Consider the following 11,632-nt stretch of genomic DNA (forward strand, 5'->3'; position numbering starts at 1 on the left):
TTTGCAGTAGTATATTACATCCCTCAAAGAAACCTCCTCCGGTTTTGCAAACAGTGAGTGCGCGGAAAATGTCTGCTATTATCATTGGTGCCAGACTGCTGTTGTCTTGCTTGAGCAAAGTGCTGACGACCCCAGCGATTTGTATGTTAATTTTCCCATCCTTTCTAGGGCAGAAAACCTAGGAAGGCTATCATAAAACCAATACACGTATGCCTCTCCCATTTCAGCTGGCTTTCCCCACTGCAGATCTTACTCTCGGGATTGTTGAACCCTCCAAGATGACCGTACCTGTCGTACAGAAATGCCAAACTACAAAACCCTTTTGACAACTCTGGGTTGTGTACCGTTCTGCGGATCTTTACGGTGTCTAGGAACCTGTGTATGGTCACGGTCCTTGATGCAATGAGATACTGTTCTCTCATAGGGATTTTAGGACATCCGATGTACCCTGTCAGCTCCTCCAGCGTCGGGGTAAGCTCAAAGTCCGACAAATGAAATACATTGTGTGCCGAGTCCCAAAATGAAATTAAAGCCCTTATAATGTCCCCTCGCGGATCGATGTCCAGCAATCCAACCAAATTTCCCAAGTATATTTTGACTGTATCTCGCCCTGATTCTTCCAAGTCGTTCCACCACATGCGTAAGCCCAAAGGAACTCTGTTTATAATGGCCTCAGATGAACTCTTACTCGTGCTCATTCTGCATATTTATTAAGGTGATTTTAGACGAAAGCAAAAAATCTTTATTTTGACTCCAAAAACATTTTCCGTTTTTCCTTAATTTTGAGAAAAGCAAAACTGACTTTCCCGATACGACCTTTCAGCTCTTCAGGGGTGAAGATTTTAAGGCCGTGGGACTTTAACCAGCCAAAAGGTAAGAAAAATGGCCAAAGGCGGCCGTTTGTGCAAAGACAGCCTTCCGTCGTCCCTTTCGGGATCATTCGGCTATTCCCGCAAAATGTCCTCACCCGACCTTTTTTATGAAAGAAGCAATATATGTATATATATACATGTGTATATATATATATATACATATATATGTTTTATTATATATCATTATTGGCAAAAACGGGAAGTTGGACCCGATAAGGGTTGCCTACGTATCTCACATCCGGTGAGAATCAAACCGACGTAGTTCGGGCAAGAAAATTATCTAAATCACGGATCCCATTCTCTTTCTCAAAAATCGAAAATATTTGGGCATTGTTTTTTGAGAAACTCTTAATAATAACTTTTTTTTTTCAAAATTCCCGTTATCACCCACCGATCAACATGCAGATTCGAAGCAAATTAAATGCGCTAACAGACAAGATGCCACAAGATGGTCTTTTTGTTCCAGATTGCTATTCCTAGACGGGCCCAACCCCTGTGTTGAGCCCCCTAAGTCAGATGCAACGTGATGCAAATAAGCGTTTTCCTACTAGGGATCCGGCATGAAGTTATGTTTTACTAAGTTTCAAACTGGGCTTTGTTCTAGACCTGGCTTTCCCGAGCGGACAACTCGAGTCGAGGAGGGGGCTATGTACCGGGGACCCGCGGGGTCGTCCAGCTTTGTAACTTATCTGAGCCTCTTTCTACTTGGGTATGACACTAACAGAATAGGGAGTCTCGACCAGCGAGCTCCTCCCCGGAGGTAAGAAGAGAAGGGTTTCGGCACAATTTATATACAGTTCACATAATATCAAAGCGGTAAAGGCAATCAATTATCACATTGAGCCAAAACATGTGACAAAATTAAATAAAACCAAATATAACAACTTATATAAGCTCGAATTTCTAACCCTGAACCAGTGGTTCTGGGTCTATCCCCAACAGAGTTGCCAGAGCTGTCACACCTCCTTTTTCCACCCCCGCGAGGGGCGTAGGAGTTTTTCCAATTAAAGGACAATCGAAAGAGTATTTGTTTATTTATTTCAGAGTCGCCACTTGGGAGATTTAGGGTGTCCCAAGTCACCAATTTTAATCCCGAATCGAGGAAAAGAATGACTCCATATTACAGTCTGCGTACCAGAAATCTGGATAAGGAATTTTATTAACCCGGGAGAAGGTGTTAGGCATTCCCGAGTTCCGTGGTTCTAGCACGGTCGCTCAACTGTCATATTTGGCTTGATTATCTGATTTAATACATGTTGAACCTATGTGCAAAATTTAACTTTTAACCGCTTTTATCATTTACTGTTATTTTTATCAAGAATTGCAACATCGTGGAAACACATCTCGAACCACGTCACAATCAATGTACCTGTGGTTGTCGACACACTTTGACTCCGTTGAGATTTGGATTTGGGTCACATAAATGTGCACCCGAGTTTAAGAAAATTAAATTATTAAAGGCGCGCCTAAAGTGACTAGCGTATCATTTACTTTGGGTAGGGCCGTGGAATTTTGCTAAACGGTCCATCCCGAAGTCTAAGAAATTTTAAAGCAAATATTTACTGAGGGCCCCGCAATTTTGTATTTTTATTCGGCGAGGCTCATCTCATTCTTATTTTTTTAAAAGGAATTTGCAACGTCATGGACACGCATCTCGAACCACGTCACAATCAATGTACCCGTGATTAGAGACACATTTCGACTCCGCTGAGATTTGGATTTGGGTCACATAAATGTGCACCCGAGTTTAAGAAAGTAATTTAATTAAATCGCGTCCTAAAGAGACTAACGTATTGTTATTTTAGGAAGAGGCCGTGAAGGTTCATTAAAAGGCCAAATCCAAAGTCTAGTCAATGGTTATGTATTTATTGAGGGCCCCAGCGATGTGTGATTTATTTGGCGAGGCGCGCCTCATTTTTTCTTTGAAAATAGACTGTCCTCCTAAAGTTGAAAGACCAGCCTTGTTTTTCTTTGTTTTCTTTTTCTTTGAAGACTTGAAAATGTCCAGCCTATGCTCTCAATACTAAACTGACCTCTCAAAGTTCGAAGACCCCTCTTTTGTTCTAAATAAACCTATTTATAGGCAGAAATGGCAGGCCCCCAGGCTGCCTTGATTCCTTTTGCCTTCAACTCTGCCCATAACTCCTTTAAACTAATCAAAACTCCCCAATGCCCATCCTCTTGACAGCCCCCTAGCATGTGTTTTCTACCCAAAGGTATGTGCAGCCTTTAATATTTAATCACCCCCATACTACCAAGTTTGGTTCCCCACTATTACATTAGTTTAAATCCTGTTTCAGTACCCTATCGTCAGCTCACTTAAACTAGTCATTTCTGCTTTTTTCAAACCCCAAATTACCCTTATTAAACCCTGATTATTACTGTTTTATCCTACTGCAACAATAGGACATTTTGAACTTCTGAAAGTTCCAATTCAAAGCTGCCCTAGACTGAGTTCTAATTATTTGCATTGCAGTTACAAACCATTGTCAAACATCCAATGAACGACAATGACTCGATCCATCCTATGAAGCTATACGACTCAGAATATTTGAACATTCAATCCTATAAAGCTAATCGACGACGTTTATCTAATCGACTATACTAATCATGACGTAGAATAATCAGTCGATCAAACAAATGACATGAACGGGGCATTAACTGCCTTCAACCATTTTGCACGACATATGGAATCTATATGACTGACGACATTAATTAACTCGAGCATGTATATCACAAAACGTATTCAAACACAAACAAAATAACAATCGACCAAATGAAAGGTCTTATGAGGACGGAACAGAATTAAAGGAAAAATGACAGAAAAATCAAACAAATTAAACTAGCATGTAAACAAACACAAATAGCACAAAAATAGAAGGAAAGAAAGGGAAATTTACCTCTGAAACTTAAAAACAAAATGACCCATGCTCGAACTGGACTCGACCCCTTTTTGAGGTCGAACAGACTTTAATCGAAGTGTTCTCGACTGAGAACACCTCGATTAAGGTCTATTAGACCCCAACCTGCTATTGATTTGGATGGACCCCCATGGATTTGATTTTTAGGGTTCTTGAGCTTAGATTTGTGGTTCGAAGGGTTCTACCTAGATTCGAACGAAATCAAAGTTGATTAGGGTATGAGGGATGTCAGGGGAGTGACTGGGGTGAATTTGGGACTCATCAGGTGTCTTAGGGTTTTGGCTCGAATCTTTGATCAAAGATACGAGCACCCTGGAGGTGATTCGAAGTTAAGTGACCAGGGATTTGTGTTCAGGGTGGCTTGTAGGTCCAGAGGTATAGCTATGGTAATCACCGGCGTCCTTGCCGTCGAGTTTACGTTGAAAGGGAACCAGGGTGGCTGCTAGGGTTTCGAGGGGTGTTTGGGATCTTTTTTGAGAGAGACGAAGGAATAGGGTGGGGTGCTTGGATAGGGGGCGGGGTAAAAGGGTTAGGCTTATATACGAATTAGGGGTTTAGATCCTGGTCGTTGGATCGGGTGAGATTGATGTCCAAGATCTATTCACAGGAAGGGGGACGACGTCGTTTGGGCGTAGTGGTGGGTGAGACCGGGTGTGGGAATGGATCGGGTCAGGTTAACGGGTCTAGGGGAGGGCCTGGATCCATTGGATCAATGGGGTTGGGCGGCTCAGATCAACATGCCTGAAACGGCATCGTTGAGGTTTAATGAGTGGCCTGATCGAGACCGTTCATTTGAATCGAATCAACGGCTCAAGACGGGGACGCTGATACGGCATCGTTTGGGGCCGTGCCTGGGTTTGGACTGGACCAATGTGGTTGGTTTGGGCCTGAAAGTTTGGTTCCACCTGGCCCAAACCAGGTTTCCTTGATATTTTACCCATTTAGGGTTACCAAAATTAAACAAAAATCCTAAAAAAAAAATTGTAGAATCAACAATAAAATTACATACATATTATTTGACACCCATAATAATTACCACACAATTTATCATTAAATAAAATCACACAATGACAAGAAACACACATGCATATTTTTGTGATTTTCTTTTAACCAAATTATGGTTAATTATTTCCTAAATGTGCCATTAATTCCTAAATTCATGCCCCCATATATTTTTGTGTTTTCAACTACAGTAAAGTGATCATCTATGGACAGAACAATTATCAAAATGTCACCCAAATTCTCAAAATTGTACCCGAAGGTAACTTGCTTTATTTTCGATTTCTTTTGGAGTAGTTTCCATGAATCAAAAATCACGTGCTCACAATGAGAATTAATACCAGACAATCACTATTATCCTTAGCTCCATGGTGGGCGCCAAACTGTTTACCCTTAAAATTGTAACAACCCGGCCGCTCGTTTTAAGAATTGATGCGCTGATCCCCTATTAACTGTATTCCCCATATTTTTTCTTGCTATTGTGAGTTGTCAGGAGGATTTATTTGGAGTTTCGGAGAGTTTTGGGACACTTAATCCCTAAAAGAGAGCTTAAGCTTTAGAAATTGGACCATAGTTGGAGCAATGTAAAGACGGCCTCAGAATGGAATTTTGTCAGTTCTGATAGCTCCATTGGGTGATTTTGGGCTTAGGGGCGTGTTCGGATTCTGTTTTGGAGGTTCGTAGCTTATTTAGTCTTGAAATGCAAAAAGTGGAACTTTTGAAGTTTCCGGTTTGATAGTGAGATTTTGATATCGGGGTTGAAATGGAATTCCGGAAGTTAGAGTAGCTCCTTCGTGTTGAATGTGATGTGCTTGCAAAATTTCAGGTCAGTCGGACGAGGTTTGATAGACTTTTTGATCGAAAGCATAATTTGAGAGTTTTTGGAGTTCTTAGGCTTGAATCTGATGTTAAATTGGTGCTTTGATGTTGTTTTGAGCATTACGAAGGTTGGAACAAGTTTGAATGATGTTTTAGGATTGGTTGGCATGTTTGGTTGAGGTCTGGGGGGCCTCGGATGTGTTTCGGATGCTCAGTGGGTCATTTTTGGACTTAGAGAATTGCAGAAAATGTAGCAGGTCTCCAGTTCTGGTTTCCTTCTTCGCATTCACAAATGGATTCTCGCATTCGCGAAGAGGAGCTGGGGCTGGAGGAAGTTTAATGCTTCACGTTCGTGAAGGTGGTCCCGCATTCGTGAATCTGTGAGGTCTTATACCTACGCGTTCGTGAAGAAGGTCCCGCATTCGCTTAGGAGGGGGAAGATGGTCACCGCATTCACGACAGGGACATCGCGTAGGAAAACTGGACCAAGAGAAGTTGTGCTTTGAGAACTCGAGGGTCCTTCCACGTTCGTGAAGAAGATTTACCTGGGCAGATTATAAAATTTCAAAGTCGAGAGTTTAGCCATTTTTATCAAAACTAGAGCTTGAGAGCTCGGATATGAGCGAGATTTTGAGGGATTTCAGAGATATCGATTGGGTAATGATTCTTAACTCCTATTTGCTTATAACCCATTAATCTAAACATGAATTCATCATCTAATTTCAGATTTGGGGTGAGAAATTGGGGAAAAAGTTGGAAAAGTTCTTAGGCTTAATTTTTGAGTTTTGATTGGGGATTTGACATCGAATTTAGATAATTTTGGTATGGTTAGACTCGTAAATGAATGGGGGTTCATAATCCATAATTTTTACCTGATTCCGAGACGTGGGCCCGGGGGACTTTTTGGGCAATTTTCTTAATTTCGCGTGTTAGATTTGAATTAATTAGTGGAATTAGTTACTTGAAGTTATATTTACATTATGCAACTGATTTGAATAGATTTGGTCCATTTAGAGCCGCGTACTCGTGGCAAGAGCATGGTTTCGGGTTGAATTTTGAGCCGGTTTGAGGTAAGTGGTTTGTCTAACCTTGTGTGGGGTTATTCCCCCCTAGGATTTGGTATTGTTGTTATATGAATGCCGTATACGTGAGGTGACGAGTATGTACACGTGCTAATTGTTGGAAAACTCGTTTTCATTAAGTAAATTAACTTTGTTTTTCTTTCTTCTTGAGCATTACTTGTACTTTAAACCTACTGTGTAGTATATGAAGCATGATTATGTGAATTAGCTATCCTATCTGCTTAAACTGTTTATGTGAATTATGTTCAGCATGTTAGAATATAAGTCTCTATTTTCTTGGTATGGACTTGAATGGTGGATTCTTTCCTTGAGATTGTTGTGTTTTTATTTTGGGATTACGGATGAGTATTCCGGGAGATCCCCTGCACATATATTGATTTGGACTGTAGTGCGGGATACCGAGAGATCTCCATCACATATATTGAGGATACTAAGAGATCCTCGGGATACCGAGAGATCCCCATCACATATATTGAGGATACTAAGAGATCCCCGAGTATTTACGTTTGGGACTACGGGACAGGATCCGGGGAGATCCCCTGTCAATATTTCTGTGTACTGAGTGTGTATTGTCTGTGTTTTCTTCTCATTTACTGATATTGTTTTGATTATACTGTTGCACCTTACACTGCCTTACTTTGTCTTATATATTGATAACCGGTAGGGCCCTGACCTTCCTCGTCATTACCCCACCAAGGTTATGCTTGGCACTTACTAGGTACCACTATGGTGTACTCATGCCCTTTCATGCACATGTTTTCCGTGTGTAGATCCAAGTACATCGACTCAGCTATATCGTTAGCAAGGCGAGGCAATCTCTAGAGACTTTAAGGTATATCTGCCGCATCCGCAGACCGAGGAGTTCGTATCTACTCTCTCTCTCTCTTTTAGTTATAGCCCTTTTGTACTTTTTCTTTTGTTTAGACACTCTGGAGTTAGAACACCTTGTAGTTATTCCACAGTTTGTGATTTCATGAGATTTTGGGTTTTGGGAAATGTCGTTTCAGTTGAGAGTTTGTATTGTATATGCCGAGCGGCATCTTAAACGCTTCATTATGTTATTTCTGCATTTTTTGGCTAGTTTTATTTTGTGGTTTCTTTTTCCGCAATTTGTTAGACTTACCTAGTCGTAGAGACTAGGTGCCATCACGATAATTCACGGAGGGCGAACTGAGGTTGTGACAAGTTGGTATCAGAGCTCTAAATTCATAGGAGTCATGAATCACAAGATGGTTTATTAGAGTCTCGCGGATCGGTACAGAGACGTCTGTACTTATCTACGAGAGGCTATATAACTGTTAGAAAAAATTCTACTTCATTTGATTTCCTTGTCATGTGAGATTTTTGATATCACAATTCTAAACTTCTGTCTTCTATTCTCTCACAGATGGTGAGGACACATGCTACCATAGATGATCAGGCACCCGCGCCCCTTACTGGAGCCGTCAGATGTTGGGGTCGAGTAGAGGCCGAGGACGCGCACGAGGTGCCTCCAGCAGTTCCAGCCGGAGTCCAAGCACCGATACACCTGCTGCTACTACTACTCCAGCTCTCTAGGAGACTCTTGCACAGTTCATGAGCATGTACACCACTCTGGCTCAAGCAGGGTTGCTTCCCCTTGCTGCAACCACATCTCAGGCTGGGGGAGGAGCACAGACACCCGGTGCCCGCACTCCTGAGCAGCGAGTGCATGTTCATTAGGTCCCAGAGATTATTCTTGTACAACCTGCAGTCCCAGATCAGCCCGAAGATAGGGCATCGGCTTCCGAGGCTGAGCAACGGAGGCTTAAGAGGTTCAAGAAGTACAAGCTTCTTGTATTCAGTGATCTAGCATTAGATGATGCTCTAGGATTTTTAGATGAGTGCTACTGTATCCTCCGTACCATGGGTATATCAGGATCAAGCGGGGTTTCCTTCACTACTTTCCATCTTCGAGGGGCCGCCTATGAGTGGTGGCGTACTTATGAGTTAGACAGTCCAGATGAGGCAGCTTCCCTGACTTGGACTCAGTTTTCAGATATGTTCCTGAGAGAGTATGTTCCTCAGAGCCTCAGAGACGCATGGCGTGCAGAGTTTGAGCATTTGCGCCAAGGTGATATAATTGTCTCAGAGTATGCTGTCTGTTTCACTAGCTTGGCTAGACATGCACCAGCCTTGGTTGCTACTGTTCGCGAAAGGGTTCGTCGGTTTATTGAGGGGCTCATTCCCAGCATCAGGTCTAGCATGGCTCATGAGTTGGAGATGGAAATTTCTTATCAGCAGGTGGTGAGAATTGCTAGGAGAGTGGATGGTATGCATGCTCGGGACAGAGAGGAGAGGGAAGCCAAGAGGTCTCGGGAGTCGGGCCATTATTCTGGTGCCCGTGCCCCAACTGCAGGTCGTCATAGTAGGGATTATATGAGTCGCCCAGTTCATTCAGTTCTTCCAGCAGCTAGTGGTATTCCAGCTCCTCCTAGGCATCAAAAGCCTTATTATGCACCTTCGGTATCTAGTGCACCTCTTGCGCGGGTGCTTTCAGCGGTCAGTCCAGCAGACCTGGACCAAGCCACTCACAGCCGCCACGTCCTCCCAAAGCTTGTTTTGAGTGTGGTGACACACTCCATGTGGTGAGGGATTGACGTAGACTTGGGAGGAATGCACCTCCACAGACTTTTCAGCCACAACGTGCCCTACAGAATTCTTAGGCTATGGTTACAACACCAGTTTCTACCCCACCTGCTCAGCCAGCTAGAGGTGGAGGTCGGGGAGGTAGAGGTCACCCTAGAGGGGGAGGCCATGCCAGATATTATGCCCTTCCTACCCGTACCGAGGCTGTTGCCTCTGATTCTATCATCACAGGTATTGTCCTAGTTTGTCATTGAGATACATCGGTTTTATTCGATACAGGCTCCACTTATTCTTATGTGTCTACTTATTTCGCCCCATATTTGGGCGTATCTCGAGATTTTTTGAGTACTCTTGTTTATGTTTCTACACTTGTAGGAGATTCTCTTATTGTGGACCTCGTTTATTGGTCGTGTATGGTTGCTCTTGGTGGTTTTGAGACTAGAGCCGATTTATTATTGCTCAGCATGGTAGATTATAATATTATCTTGGGCATGGACTAGTTGTCGCCCCATTATGCTATTCTTGATTGTCACGCCAAAACCGTGATACTGGCTATGCCATGTGTACCGCGAGTTGAGTGGAAGGGTGTTGTAGATCACACTCCTAGTAGAATTATTTCTTTCCTTAAGGCTCAGTGAATGGTTGAGAAGGGGTGTGACGTGTATCTAACTTATGTGAGAGATGTCAGTATTGATACCCCTACAGTTGATTCCGTCCTAGTAGTACGAGATTTTTCTAATGTGTTTCCAGCTGATCTTTTGGGCATGCCGCCAGATAGAGATATTAATTTTGGTATTGACCTGTTGTCGAGCACTCGACCCATTTCTATTCCTCCGTATTGTATGTCCCCTTATAAGTTGAAGGAGTTGAAGAATCAGTTATAGGAATTGCTTGATAAGGGTTTTATTCAGCCTAGTGTATCACCTTGGGGTGCTCCTATCTTGTTTGTGAAGAAAAAGGATGGTTCTATGCAGATGTGCATTGATTATCGCTAGTTGAACAAAGTTACAGTGAAAAACTGTTATCCTTTGCCCCGTATTGATGATTTGTTTGACCAACTACACAGTGCACGAGTATTTTCTAAGATTGACTTGCATTCAGGTTACCATCAGTTAAAGATTCAGGAGCCAGATATCCCGAAGACTACTTTAAGGACTCGGTATGGTCATTGCGAGTTCCTTATTATGTCATTTGGGTTGACCAATGCCCCAGCACCCTTCATGCATTTGATGCACAGTGTGTTCCGGCCATATCTTGACTCATTCGTCATTGTCTTTATTGATAATATTCTGGTATATTCCTGGAGTTAGGAAGATCATGAGCAGCACCTGAGGATAGTATTTCAGACTTTGAGAAAAAGAAGTTATATGCAAAGTTCTCAAAATGTGAGTTTTGGTTGGATTTTGTGGCATTCTTGGGCAACGTAGTATCAAGTGAGGGTATAAAGGTGGATCCGAAGAAAGTGGAAGCAGTGTAGAGTTGGCCCAGACCATCCTCAGCTATATAGATCCGCAACTTCCTTGGCTTGGCGGGTTATTACCATCGATGTGTTGAGGGGTTTTCATCCATTGCAACACCTATGACTAGGCTGACTCGGAAGGGTGCTCCGTTCCAGTGGACAGAAGAGTGTGAGGCGAGATTTCAAAAGCTTAAGATAGCTTTGACTACAGCCCCAATTTGATATTGCCTACAGGTTCGGGGTCTTATACTGTCTATTGTGATGCCTCAAGGATTGGCCTTGGAGCGGTATTGATGTAGGACGGTAGGGTGATTGCCTACGTGTCCAGACAGTTGAAGGTGCATGAGAAAAATTTTCTTGTCCATGATATCGAGTAAGTTGCCATTGTTCACGCCTTAAAGATCTGGCGTCATTATTTGTACGGTGTGCCTTGTGAGATTTATACTGATCACCGGAGTTTGCAGCATCCGTTTAAGCAAAAGGACCTCAATTTGCATTAGAGGAGGTGGTTAGAGCTGTTGAAGGACTATGATATCACTATTTTGTATCACTCGGGCAAGGCTAATGTGATGGTCGATGCTTTGAGTCATCGGGCAGAGAGTTTGGGGAGTTTGGCTTATTTACCAGCAGCGGAGAGGCCAATGGCGATGGATGTTCAGGCCTTAGCCAGCCAGTTTATGAGATTGGATCTTTTGGAGCCCAGTCGGGTTCTAGCTTGCGTGATTTCTCGGTCTTCCTTATTTGATCGTATTAGAGAGCGTTAGTGTGATGACCCTTATTTGCTTGTCCTCAAGGACAAGGTTCTACATGGCGATGCCAGAGATGTGACTATTGGTGATGATAGAGTATTGAGAATGTAGGGTCGGATTTGTG

Source organism: Nicotiana sylvestris, chromosome 2, assembly GCF_000393655.2.
Source record: "Nicotiana sylvestris chromosome 2, ASM39365v2, whole genome shotgun sequence".
Lineage (NCBI taxonomy): Eukaryota > Viridiplantae > Streptophyta > Magnoliopsida > Solanales > Solanaceae > Nicotiana > Nicotiana sylvestris.